Below are 14,415 nucleotides of genomic sequence, written 5' to 3' on the forward strand. Positions count from 1 at the left end.
CGATGGACTATACTTCTATATTAAAACATACTTTGCCTCGCATACTGAGAAATATAGTCCTGGAGGAGGAGAAATCGGTGGCAACTTTATCATTCGCAGACCCAGCTGCCCCTGCAGCAGTCCTGCAGATGAGCTGTAGACGTCGCCATAGATACATGAATATGTGATTGTGGGTTGGAGTTGTGACTCAAGATTGTTCGATCGTGACGAGGATCGTGACGAACTGGCGAAGCGATATATGCCTCCAACTGGCTACATTTCGTTGAAGTATTAAGAGGTATGGTATACATTACCTATGATTAGCACATTATATGGTATCATCATGAGTACAGTTCTGCGAGCTAGCTTCAACCCGAAGTTAGGGCTGGACGAGGTGCTGCACACTCTGAGACCACGGCGTCCAGGTTCCAACATGCATTTTCACGTTTGACTGAAGTAAGTATGACTATTCATTCTCCTTGTGAAGAGTGAGTCACATTTAAGATTGCAAGGGGATGACACTTGTTCTTTGATCTCCGTACTCAGCCATAAAGTGAAAGTCAAAAGGTGGAAATTTGCATGCAGCTGGTTAAAGAACAACACAGTTTGTAAAGTGTATACCAGGCATGATTGATACTTTTAGGCAACAGCTTAGATGTAATTTTACTAGAATTTAGTCAAGAGTTAATGCGTTTTCAGTAAAAGTCAAGGGTCAAAGCGAGTTTGGCGAAGGACACAGATCAGAATACCCCCTTGAATTTGCCATCATGCCATGTTCCAAAACTACCAGTACTACAGTGCAAGCTTTCTGCTCTTCACTGAACAAAAACTTGTTCAGTCTTCCACACTTATTTTAACATTGTGTGACAATTTCAAAATGGCTAATCCCACAATGACTCCACTTACAGTATATGTTTATACAGTAACAACCCACTAGAGATCACACCCTCAGATCTTCATGTTGTAAAAGCCTTGCCTTCACAAAATCCATGAAGATCCTCCTGTACATGTAGCAATGTTAACAGCTAATAGTTGTTACTGGCTACATGGTCATGATGAGTGTTCTGTTCACTGATGTCTGACACAATAAGAACAGGCTGGGATAGTGTGTTGTATGGGTGTACAAAAGTGTTATAGACAAGTGTGTATATACAAGAACAAGAGAACATGTGATCAAAACACTCTAATAAAACAGTTACTCATACAGAATAATACACACCAGTACTCCATGCTATTATGTATATAATTATGTTGTTTCTTGCAGTGACTGAAAGTATGCTGTGCACAGTTGAAACTAACCATGATCAATAGCACGATGATGGTGATAGTAGAACTTGAGGTTCGTACATCATATAGCACTCTATATTAATGCTTAATTTATATGAAACTACTTAAGAAATTCTATGATGTGTATATACTTAACTATACAACACGTAAAATTTTTGTTTTCTATAAATAAATGACTGATGATGATGCACTTGTATCTATATAATTATCACACTTAGGATACTACACTTGGCTGATATCAGTGTAAGAGTAGAGAAAAGATTTCTCCTGGGAAAAATTGCCATCCTAAGAAAAGCAAAAGCTGGAGCTGTGGAATGTTGAAAGAAGGAGCAATGTTATTCCATGATAGAACTGTAGAAGATCTCCGTGAGCAGGAAGAGTTAAAATATGAACAATCAGATTATGCATACAGCAGTAGTGATAGCAAGACTGACAATTAAATTATATTTTCGTTGAATCAAATCATTATAGAAGTATTAAATGAATATTGTATTTTGTCAACTGATCAACTTAAAAACATACATACATGTTTTATGCCTCTTTAGTGTTGGTATTTTACAATATTTACAAATGTTACAGTTACTGGCTTTACATCCCTCACACAGACCACAACGACATCTTCTATTTTTACCTGAATGATGATTGGATGATACATACAAGTGGTACACAATTATGACATACTTCGATCTTGTGACATTGTCCAGCCTCTTGTAGTGCTCACAACATTGACAGTCACTGAGTAAAATTAACAAAAAAAATTATGTACCATTGAAATGATTAGCCAACAGAACTAGCCTTAACAGAAATAATCTGCAATACTGCTGCATAATTATCTATCCATGTATGTTGGCTATTGTGATTCTACTTACTTGACAACTAGCTATAGAGTTTAGAGTTTTACTACAAGGAATAGCACCCTTTACCATAGCAACGAGGTGGTTGCTAAGGGTTGCTATGTAAAATAGCAACAAGGTGGATGCTAGGAGACCATTGCTGATAGTGTTATAGCAGGATGTACATTTTGCACGTTCACACATGTACATTGTACACGAGCACAATATACACACAGTAAACTAACTATGCAGTAGGGATGCCACGACATAGAAATGTTTATGTCATATGTCATAGAGGTTTATGTCACGACATGTCATATGTCACGACATAATTAACGTTTCACAACTGAAACTGTTACTTATGAAACTGTATAGCTATTTTGATTTAAACATGCAAAAATATCAACTTAAACATCATTAATATTAATTATGACATCGACAACCAACATTGCCCATACTTATTTGTCAATTTTTCTCATATTTATTGTATCAAATTTGATCAAAATGAATGGAAAAGTGTGCATTATTAGGAGATATTTATGTCACGACATAAAGAAGCCTATGTCATATCATATCATGAAGCTTTATGTCACGACATGTCGTATGTCACGACTATCGTGGCATCCCTACTATGCAGTTGTGTGATTAGAACTGCTAACTTTTTATTGCTTTTTTTTCCCTGGCAAGGAAGGCAGTGGTAAGATGATATATAAATTATATGTCATTAACCTGTTGAGTATCTGCTGCTTAGTAGCATTATATAGGTGCTTGAGCTGTAATTTAAAATCTACCTTGTACCTTATATGCGAATGGATTTTGGAAAAATGATCCAAATCGCACATTAGAAGTTTTGAGATAAACGGTTATAAGAATTCAAGTCAGCATAATTCGCCAAGGATAGCAAGCACGCGTATGAAATTTACACAGAAAACACATCAATCTATTTCATACCTTTCAGACCACTTCCAGTACTTGTAGCTGCTTGTAGTTTCTTGCCAAATAATATAGAAAATCTGAGGAGTTGGATGAGCAAAGTAGTATCACGGGTGCTCAAAAGGGGTGGGGGATGGTGGGGGCACGAAATAGACTTCAAAATGGAGGCAGACCATGATTGGAGTCCAGTCATGAGATTACAGGGCTGTGCTGACTCCTTAGTGAATGATATGTAGCAAAATCAACAGAAAAAATGTCTGGCCAACATTATCACCAGTAAACCAATGATTTTTGCCAAGCCAGGTCCAGAAACTGCCATTCGAGCTCTCCACACCACCCAGAAAAGACATCTGTTAAAACCAGACCCAAGCAGTTTGAGTAGTACTGAGTGTCAAAGCTAATAATACGATAATGGAGCTATCCACTTGTGGCATTAATTTGATTTTACCTGATGTGCGATTTGGATCGGTTTTGTAAAATGTGGTCACATATGCTTTCCTGTTTACAGTGTTTGTACCTTTAAAGTTGTATACTACCTTTTAAATATGAAAACACTTACCACTAGTTCAAAGCCAGCCATTCTTAGTGTCTTTGTAAATACTTACCGTTCACTGGAGGCAGTCCATCACCAGATACCACAAAATATTGAAACAATTATGTAGCGTCTTTACTAGCATAAATACTTACCATTCCTTGGAGGGATTACATCACCAGACACTACATAATATTGAAGTAAATATGTAGTGTCGTTATTAGCATAAATACTTACGGTTGTTGAGAAGTAGACGGTCCATTGCCAGCCACTATATAAGAAGAATGGAAAATACAAATATGCAGTGCCACAGTGTACATACAAATATACATATCACATCTTACTATTTTTCATCATAAGAACATGCCCACAACATCTGAATGATCATTAAAGAAATTATTCCCTGTCCCAGGTGTCCCAAATGTTGTCACATTGTCCCGCTTGCGATTGTGATTGTACGCCAGTATTGCTATGTCATATTGACCATTGTGCAGCTGAAGGGCCTACGTGTATATTGGAAATCATGCACATAAGTTATTGACCTTACAAATACTGCTCCTCATATTGAGGACAATAAAATGCTCCTTACATAAATGTTTTACAACACATCACATTCACAGGAAACATGAAATGATGCACATACATGTGTATGATTGTATTTGATGACACATATGTATGTATGAATGATCACACAATGTTTATTATAGCCACAGTAGATTAGAAATCTTAAACTTAAGAGCTACAGTGTACAGTTGCTTTATTGCTTAAAACCACACTTCTTCTGATAGCAGCCATTATAGTAATATGTTATTGTAACTTCCTTTTACATACTTTTGTAGCTGTTGGTCTCATGCCAAAATCATACAAAATGTGGTAGCTATACGTAACCACACCTACATCAATGCTAGTCACATATACAATGGTTATGTACACATGTAATTAATTGGTCGCCATTATCAAATACGTATAAAAGACTCTGTCTTACACACAATGCACATGGAAAATAATCCTAGTAAATGTGTCATGAAACAACAATTTTAATGTCAGAGCTTGCTTAACAGTCCCAACACCTTTAAGGAGCCAATTTTGACATGACAGACAGATATGTAATAACAACTAATGTAGAAATTGGAAACACTTGCAAACCTTCAACATTAGTCCTTTTCATATTGGACCCATGTGCTTCCATTGTAGTTTTGATGGTGACACGGGTTGCTTCTTTTTTGAAATAAACTTCGTTTTACATTTACTACATTTGCCATGGCTGATGTGGCATTTCTGCCCACATGACGTACAAGTTTTTTGCATTCCCCTTCCTAATATTGCACACATATGATTATTTGTATACAAATACTGTATACACATATGTACATCTACATAATTTTATTGCTTGTGACTACATTTGAGGTAATCCTACTCCACTGTCAAGGTTTTACTAACTGGCCATGGGTTGCTCTAATAGACTACCTGGGACAGCTTTCCTTACCCTACTGTAAATGTTAACCATGTGACATGTATGTTACCAGGAACCTACTGTAAGGTATGTACATGCTATTATCTACCCAATACACAGTCCTAAACATGAAGAAGCTAACAATCTGCTTACTTCAACTGGTGGAGATGTGGTTAAAAACTACAGCTGAATTTTAATAGATGTACTACTACAAGTCAACATTTTGCTCTGGCAAGAAAAGAAATAAGATACAACTTAAAGGTAAGTCCATGGTGTGTGCATTATATGTACTGTAATTTTTCCTTATACTTACTGTATTTTACCGGTTAATAGCCACGGATACTATAACTTTAAAATGATGCAGGTACTATGCAAAGGTGGCTACTATCTGAGGGCGGCTACTATGAGCTTGTGTGGCAGTAACCTGCAGTGTTTATACGGATTTTCAAACGGCTGACCTTGTATAATCATCCTTTAATACTGTTAATCCACTTGGCTCCTCTCAGAAATGCTATTTCCAGGCTTAAAATAACTTCTTTGCTTAGTTTCTCCTTCAAACGTGTGTCATCAGCACTTAAATCAGCATATTCAGATGCAAGCCGCAGCTCTTATCCGAGGGTGGCTCTTATGACAGTAATTCAAGCGGCTACTATCCGGGGGGCAACTATTATGTGAGCCACGGCTATTAACCAGTCAAATACAGTATTTTGTAACAATATTATGACTGATGAACCCATGCATACTGCATCAAAAGAAAGGATGGCACCAGACTGACTTGAAAGTGATGTGGCTATTATGCTTTGTTTTCAGCTATGTTCAGCCCATTACACAGTGCTACAGACGAAGAACAGGTAGGAGAAGCATCTCTGCAATCAATCTAGTCACCATGACAATATGGATGATTCAAGTGCCCCAGCTATCAATTATTAACTCGAAAGTGACAGTGACCATATGCTTTGCTTTGAGCTATGTTAAGCCCGTTTTACAACGCTAAAAGATATTTAAGAACAGTAGGAGAAATACCTCCGCAATCAATCCAGGCACCATGGAAAATATGACAATTCCCATATAGGGAAGCCATCGCGCTACCACGAATTGACACCTTTAGCTGTCAGCAAAAAGAAATGGGACACAAAGGAGGACAAAGGTGATGCCTTTGAATGCTTCATTGCACATACTGCGGTATGCTAAAAAGCACATCTCAGGACAAAGTGACATTGAACAGTGAAAAAATCAGGCCTGTAGCTTTAGCAGTTAATGAGTTATGCTTGTCTGAAGGCATCAGACCGTTAGTCAATTCCATTGAATTAAAAAAAATTAAAATTTTGTAGCAATCTGTTGGAAGCATTTAGGGTCACACTGAACTAGCTAACTGAAGGCACTTTTGGGCTTGGTTATACCTTAACAACCTTAAAGTGCAGTATATGCATGAAGTACTGACATTGAACTTTCTAGAGTTTACAAAAGTGAGCTCAGCTGAACAATATTCATCTTGTCAGTTTAATATAGCACTTCACTATTATACAACAAGTAGAAGGAAAATTAGGAATTTTAAGCTGGATTAGGGATTAAAAAACAAAAAAAAGCAGGGAAACAAAGGAACAGCTGAAAGTTGTGAAACAAGGGAGGTTGCCTATACCTGCAGATATACTAGTGGACATCTAATCCCTAATGCTATAGACTGAAGAGTAGGGATTAGGTGTTTTTTTATTTATTTATTTTATTTATTTACTAGGCCCGGGGCAAATACAACCAAGTACAATCACCAACGGGACAACCTACCAATAAGGCAGTTCATGACCAGTACAGTGTGTGTGTGTGTGTGTGTGTGTGTGTGTGTGTGTGTGTGTGTGTGTTGGCACATAAATGCAATTATAATCATATGCTTAAGCTTTATTGGGTATAATCAAGACAACAGCCACATGCACTCTAATATAATTATATACATATATAGCAGTCCCTCAGAATTCATACGTAATTAAGTCTAGGATATTAATTTATGTATCTGTACACAATTTGTGTCCTCCTCATGTGATACCAGTTGTTTAAATGAGGATGGATCAGGGTGATGGATTAAGACATGGCTGGAGTTGCCAAGGGCAGACCACAATGATATCAAAGACAAAAGCCGAGTATTTCTACTATGTGTCACACACAACCGCTATCTGATCAGTCCGCTAAGTTACATTTTAAAGTATGAGATTAGCTAATATGTCAAAAAATGGTCAGATGGTGTCTTGGATACACTGCAAGATGAAAATCATGAAATAAAATTCACAGGAAACGTACGACGCAAAGTCGGTACTGATAAATTGTTAGATTAATAGCGAGTTTTCGTTGTGTTCGGTAAAACCCTAAACCAGAAAGACCCACAATTGCTTATCCGAAAATATATCCGATTATAACCGAGATGAGACACAATAAATTCATACTCACCGATTATGACATTGATGATGCGGCGATTAAATGGTCTATTTCCGAACAAGCAACAGTTCCTTGGAACGATCGTAGCCATAACCGAGGACGTAACCCGTGTTGCTTCTCAGCGCGATCCGCATTTAACTAATCATTGCATACCAGCTTTAATATTTGCGTATTAAATTATACGGTTTTTATAAAAATAATTATTTTCACGCATAAAATTATTGTTCTCATCAGTTGTGTACTCTCTGCTGGCTGTAAGTCCATTCACCCTGCTACATCCGTTAGTTGAAGAAGTTCTTTCATATTGTAAAGTTGTTGGCACATTCTAAAATGATTAAAATGTAGGTAATCACTTCTAAATAAGTAACGCTACTTACATTGCAACAGAATTCTTTAAACTCGATCTAAGTTTTGCTGGCCAACCTTGAGCATCACTTCAGTTGACGGCCTCACTCCAGTTGTTAAGAGTAGTCCTGGCCCACGTCCTTACGTCTACAAGTTGGCCCATTCTAAAGTGATTGTAGACATTGGTAATCACTTCTAAATAAGTAATACTACTTACATTGTTTACAAACAATCTAAGTTTTGCTGGCCAACGTCCTCACTCCACTTGGCATCTTCACTCCAGTCGTAGAGTATTCCTAGCCCACATTCTCACATCTACAAGTTGGCACATTCTAAAGTGGTTGTAGACATTGGTAATCACTTCTAAATAAGTAACACTACTTACATTGTTTACAAACAATCTAAGTTTTGCTTGTCAATGTCCTCACTCTGGTTGAAGAGTATTCATGGCCAATATTCTCACATCTACAAGTTGGCACATTCTAAAGTGATTGAAGACATTGGTAATCACTTCTAAATAAGTAACACTACTTACATTGTTAACAATCTAAGTTTTGCTGGCCAACGTCCTCACTCCATTTGACATCCTCACTCCAGTCGTAGAGTACTACTAGCCCACATTCTCACATCTTCAAGTTGGCACATTCTAAAGTGATTGAAGACATTGGTAATCACTTCTAAATAAGTAACACTACTTACATTATTTACAAACAATCTAAGTTTTGCTGGCCAACGTCCTCACTCCAGTCGTAGAGTACTACTAGCCCACATTCTCACATCTACAAGTTGGCACATTCTAAAGTGATTGAAGACATTGGTACTCACTTCTAAATAAGTAACACCACTTACATTGTTAACAAACAATCTAAGATTTGCTTGTCAATGTCCTCACTCTGGTTGAAGAGTATTCATGGCCAATATTCTCACATCTACAAGTTGGCACATTCTAAAGTGATTGAAGACATTGGTAATCACTTCTAAATAAGTAACACTACTTACATTGTTTACAAACAATCTAAGATTTGCTTGTCAATGTCCTTACTCTGGTTGAAGAGTATTCATGGCCAATATTCTCACATCTACAAGTTGGCACATTCTAAAGTGATTGAAGACATTGGTAATCACTTCTAAATAAGTAACACTACTTACATTGTTTACAAACAATCTAAGATTTGCTTGTCAATGTCCTTACTCTGGTTGAAGAGTATTCATGGCCAATATTCTCACATCTACAAGTTGGCACATTCTAAAGTGATTGAAGACATTGGTAATCACTTCTAAATAAGTAACACTACTTACATTGTTTACAAACAATCTAAGATTTGCTTGTCAATGTCCTTACTCTGGTTGAAGAGTATTCATGGCCAATATTCTCACATCTACAAGTTGGCACATTCTAAAGTGATTGAAGACATTGGTAATCACTTCTAAATAAGTAACACTACTTACATTGTTTACAAACAATCTAAGATTTGCTGGCCAACGTCCTCACTCCATTTGACATCCTCACTCCAGTCGTAGAGTACTATACTAGCCCACATTCTCACATCTACAAGTTGGCACATTCTAAAGTGATTGAAGACATTGGTAATCACTTCTAAATAAGTAACACTACTTACATTGTTTACAAACAATCTAAGTTTTGCTGGCCAACGTCCTCACTCCATTTGACATCCTCACTCCAGTTGTAGAGTACTACTAGCCCACATTCTCACATCTACAAGTTGGCACATTCTAAAGTGATTGAAGACATTGGTAATCACTTCTAAATAAAGTAACACTACATTACACTACACCAAACACACACACAAAGTAAAGCCTACTGTAGTATGCAAATCAAAACACAACTATTGCTGTCCAGTGAACCTGCCTATATACCACTAAAGCACTTGCAAGTCTTGCATTCACAGGTAAATTCTCTTGGAGCTGGACTATTAACTTGCAGGAGGAATGTCCAAGTCTGATACAGAGGTCACCGAACCCAAGTTCCACAACAACCCCAACACCGCTAAGTGAGACAAGAACAGTTACTAGCTGATGCTCTATCCACCTGGCTGTGCAGTCTCTCTCACACACACTCACAGTATACAAAAGTTAAACAGAAATAAACACGCTACACATGTACAGACAAGTACTGGCAGAGGTTGATAGCTAGCCTACAGAACACCTTATTCTGTACTGCATTTGTACGCAACATGTGCATGCTTAAGGCTTAATAAACACAAAATATAAATGTAGGTATACACACACTCACTATGCTCTGACATACAAAAGTGCCATGTATGATATATACATGATGCACAGCTCACATCTCTGAAAAAATGCAATTAGCAAAATATCAAGCACCCAGGAATGCATACACACCTTTCTATTCCTCTTCCAGTTGTTCAAGAATTCGTTCTGTCCCTCTGTGGTAACTTCGCGGTGCATATCAGCATAGAAGTCCCCCCGCGTTGTAATTAGTAACTGTACAATACTGGTATTGATAATAACACTAAGATATGAACATTTACCTCATAGGTACATCAAGTATAACGAAGATGCAGCTCCGTAGCCTAATGCGTTCCTTGCTGTATCTCCTCCTCAAAATTTTTCCTCGGTGTCTCAGGGTGCCTCGTGGCAACTCACGTGAATGACCACGTGATTTATGTCCATTCGGGCGTAGCAAGAAAAGATGAGCTCGAGATGAGTGGCTGAGGGTGGGCCGAGGTCAAGGCCACACATGGACGAGACCGTCCGAAGGAGATCGACGCTGCGTGCTATGTGATGCTAGAGTAAGTAAGTCGAGTTTATTATTAGGTCTCAGGGGGATTGTGCACCCAGCCCCCCTTCCCGGCCCCACCGGATAATAAATAAGAAAAGAATAGATAAAATGTGAGGCATTTGACGTGGATTTGATGCAAAAGCTGAGTCTAATTCCCCAACCTTGGGGCAAAATTATAGATCTAATCCACTTGGTCTAATCTCCTACTTATAAAATATCTTGATCTTCTCGTCTAAACCCCCACACCTGGGGCTGGAATTTCGCCTCATTTGCCCGCTTGGTGGTAGGTGGGGCAACACTTTTATAAGCGCGGAGTGGGGTGGGTATTAGACTAACTGACGCCTGACATGTCGGATATTTAAACATTCAAATTCCCCGGCCTCAGTCCCCACATTGCCCGGGAGGGATGGGATAGGACATAATACTATTATTGATAGGTGCAGAGCTCTCAAGTTGGCAGTATTTCTAGGAGTGAGACTCCATATTCAGTAGAGCCTTGAACCCAATCAAACATCCGCACACAAAAAAATGTGACATTAGACAGTAGCTAGATACAATACAGAAACATTTTGGCATAGTGTGTGCATCTATCTAAACACTGCTACTTGCTCATTAAATTGGTAATGTGTCGAAGTTAATTTTTCCTTTCGTACACTTCTATGGCTGTACATGGTGCAGAAGTGACATCTGCCTTAAATGTTGCAAAATAGCGGCAATAGCACTCTGCCTTATGTTCACTACATATTCATGCCTTCAGTGACAAATTATCCCAACCAGCAATTTCAACTTTACAATGTCAACAGTTTACTGTGGTGGCCATACCGTGCTCAACTGAATGATCAAACCCACGTGATTGTTTGTTTCACCTGGCCAGGACGGTACACTATGGTAGTTATTCATCAAGTGCATTAAATTAAATTTTTAGAACTCAACATGCTGTAGTGTGAATAAGAAACGCATAAACACTGTTTGGCAAGAAAGAAAGCCATGAAACAGCTACAGCATTGTTTCCTATCGTGGCAATTGCATTACTTTGATACGTGTTACCATTTCTGTAGTCCTTCTCCATTCGTTGCTCTTGTGGGGATTAAAGATTTCAAATAGAAAAGCAGTAATTGAGCTTGGAAAACAATAGCTGCTAAAATTTTAGCAAGTTCAGCGATAATTATTTAATTGTGTGTTTATACACAATAAAAACTAACTAGTGAGGGTCACTACTAACTGTAGTGAACGTCACTACTAATGTCTGCCACAATACTCACTATTTTTGTGTAGTGACGTTCCCTACTAATTTTGTAGTGAATGTCACTACCATGTAGTGAACGTCACTACACAAAAAATAGTGATTATTGTGGCAGAAATTAGTGAAATTCACTACTAATAATTACAGTGTACAAACCAGGTGACTAAGCGAGTAAGACTGTGTAGTGTGAGCAGCAGCCACACTAAGTCGAACTGAACAGTGCTATCTTGCTAATGTAAATGCAGTGTTAACTGTCACTTCTCATTGTAGTAAACACACAAAGGTCCCAAACATGGCTAGAGCGAGGCATTCATGATGACTTTATTTTGGAAAGGAGATAAATAAAATTGTGCAGTAGGAAAGAGGAGTAGTAGATAAAATATTCCCAGAAATGAGTGCTCCTTATGAACCCATCCACTGCATCATAGAAATAGACTTGTGTGCCTGAATGTGTACATGTGTGCATGTATGTGTGGGTACTAGCATCTTTATGTTACTCTGTCCCCAGAGCAACATCACCTTGCAGCAGTTTTCTACACGTTGATAAATTTTGTCAATTTCACTAATCTGCTCCAGACCTCCTTAGCATCCCAGCAATGTAAAATCTTTACATGCACTAGTGCACATGTTATGTTGACCTTTAAAAGTCTATAAGCACAGACACTGCATGACTTGTACACAATTTTCTGTTTTATAAGCCATGTGTTGTAATTCTTTAGGTAAGAAATTGATACTCTCAAGGAGAATGTTGAATTCTGTGGAAAAGCTAGTAGCCTATATAGTTCACAATCACTTACAGTCAAGTTGTGACCTTTCTACATATATAATTCCTGTAGCGTTTCAAGTAGCGTCATAAAATTCTTTACGTTGCTGAGGTTTGTAAAGAAATCACAGAAAATAATGTCAAGTTTGACATGTATTATTATGAATATGGAATACGACAATCATGAATACAGCATTGTTCTATATAATTATAGCTGGGTGCATGCATCTTAAGTCCTATATAAGTATAAGACAAGGCCAGTTGTAAATACAATATTCTAGCATACATTATCGTATGTGGTGAAATAATGAGCTATGATGATCTATGTACCATACAAACCAGGACAATACAGTAGTATGTGATAGCCACCCAGAGATGGGATGATGGATACCAATAGTTGGAGGTTATTGTTCGCTTTCACCACTACTCATGACAGTGCCACTACATGCAATTCTGCTGTGTTTGCAATTGGTGAATTGAAATACAGATGCCAGTTTATAAGTTACAACAGTTTGTGACAATATCTGACGTATAAAATATCCTGCACTGCTGTATTGTCACGTGAACAGGACATGCTACTGTTTTGTACAAATATCAACGCTTTCAAGCATGAGTGCATTCAACTGCATAAGAATATCCAATCCAGGACAGATTAATAAATTAGACAAATGCAGACCAACTTGCATATTATGCAGGTTGCCAGCAAACATGTGGTATAGGTTTAACATGATTGTTGATAGATGCACAGCTACAAACATGTTGACTGCTAGCTGAACTCTACACACGTACTGGTTACTAAGACTACAACTACAAACATGTTGGCTGCTAGCCGATTTTTACGCACATACTGGTTACTAAGACTACAACTACAAACATGCATGTTGGCTAATAGCGGAATGTTAACTCTACTCACATACCAGCTGGTTGCTAAGACTACAGCTACAAACATGTTGGCTGCTAGCTGATCTCTGTGCACATACTGGTTACTAAGACTACAGCTACAAACATGTTGCTGCTAGCGGAACTCTACTCACATACCAGCTGGTTGCTAAGACTACAGCTACAAACATGTTGGCTGCTAGCTGATCTCTGTGCACATACTGGTTACTAAGACTACAGCTACAAACATGTTGCTGCTAGCGGAACTCTACTCACATACCAGCTGGTTGCTAAGACTACAGCTACAAATACATTGGCTGCTAGCTGACCTCTACACACATACTGGTTGCTAAGACTACAGCTACAAACATGTTGCAGCTAGTGGAACTCTATTCACATACCAGCTGGTTGCTAAGACTACAGCTACAAACATGTTGCAGCTAGTGGAACTCTATTCACATACCAGCTGGTTACTAAGACTACAGCTAAAGCATGTTGGCTTCTAGCTGAACTCAACAAACATAATATCAAATCATATATTAACTATTCTTTCACCCAATGCAAGTTACATGTTCTTTGTATACTACTATCCAGTGAGAAAGGCTCAATTAGCTGTCTTACTACCCTTCCTCAGCTCTTTAATTTCAGTTCAATATCATGGCTACACTTTGTATTACAACTTTACAGTGACCAGCACTGAAGGTCTGACAGCAACATGTGTTACAGCCTTAGGATTATCTAACACATACGGACCAAACAAACTTCAGAACTACATGGCTTGGGGCAAATAATGTGATACAGAAAAGGGTCAAAGATAGAAAAAAATCCCTCCAATCCCAGGATTCAAGCTGCAGGTCACCCAATGTCTAGCAAGTAGGGGCCACTTCATCCTACTTTATAAGGGAGCCTTTCATAATTCCTTTGCCTTCGCTATGGTTGGCAGCCCTCCTCCTTGTCTTCTAGCTACCTGTGTGTGTGTG

General features: G+C 38.2%; 1 protein-coding gene and 2 long non-coding RNA genes across 11 annotated transcripts in view; 1 reads left to right on the forward strand and 2 right to left on the reverse strand.

The window, feature by feature from the left end:
• LOC136252576 (uncharacterized) overlaps positions 1 to 163 on the reverse strand; it is a 102,045-nt gene extending 101,882 nt beyond the window's left edge. The window contains exon 1 of the long non-coding RNA XR_010699680.1: positions 32 to 163. This is a non-coding gene — a long non-coding RNA (uncharacterized lncRNA). The remainder of the gene's footprint in view (positions 1 to 31) is intronic.
• LOC136252573 (ATPase inhibitor mai-1, mitochondrial-like) overlaps positions 1 to 14,415 on the forward strand; it is a 158,738-nt gene that overhangs the window by 122,124 nt on the left and 22,199 nt on the right. Inside the window, exon 8 of one of the 4 annotated variants that reach the window (XR_010699668.1) lies at positions 1,485 to 1,767. The exons of the other annotated variants lie outside the window; for them this stretch is intronic. The gene's annotated coding sequence lies outside the window, so the exon portion shown is untranslated. Of the gene's footprint in view, positions 1 to 1,484; positions 1,768 to 14,415 lie in introns of those variants that run through there. 4 annotated transcript variants of the gene reach the window in all.
• On the reverse strand, positions 1,752 to 10,527 carry LOC136252579 (uncharacterized). 6 transcript variants are annotated; one of them, XR_010699700.1, is made up of 15 exons: positions 10,300 to 10,527; positions 10,151 to 10,252; positions 10,041 to 10,099; positions 8,486 to 8,582; positions 8,322 to 8,432; positions 8,004 to 8,268; positions 7,819 to 7,950; positions 7,454 to 7,766; positions 5,171 to 5,245; positions 4,711 to 4,880; positions 3,909 to 4,067; positions 3,802 to 3,835; positions 3,592 to 3,749; positions 1,948 to 2,001; positions 1,752 to 1,897 (listed from the first exon to the last, which is right to left on the reverse strand). It is a non-coding gene; the product is annotated as an uncharacterized lncRNA (long non-coding RNA). The 6 variants fall into 6 exon arrangements; XR_010699696.1 differs by lacking the exon at positions 5,171 to 5,245 and having other exon boundaries at positions 8,004 to 8,118; positions 8,172 to 8,268; positions 10,300 to 10,520; XR_010699695.1 differs by lacking the exon at positions 5,171 to 5,245 and having other exon boundaries at positions 10,300 to 10,522.

Source organism: Dysidea avara, chromosome 4 (genome assembly GCF_963678975.1).
Source record: "Dysidea avara chromosome 4, odDysAvar1.4, whole genome shotgun sequence".
NCBI classification, from domain to species: Eukaryota; Metazoa; Porifera; class Demospongiae; order Dictyoceratida; family Dysideidae; genus Dysidea; species Dysidea avara.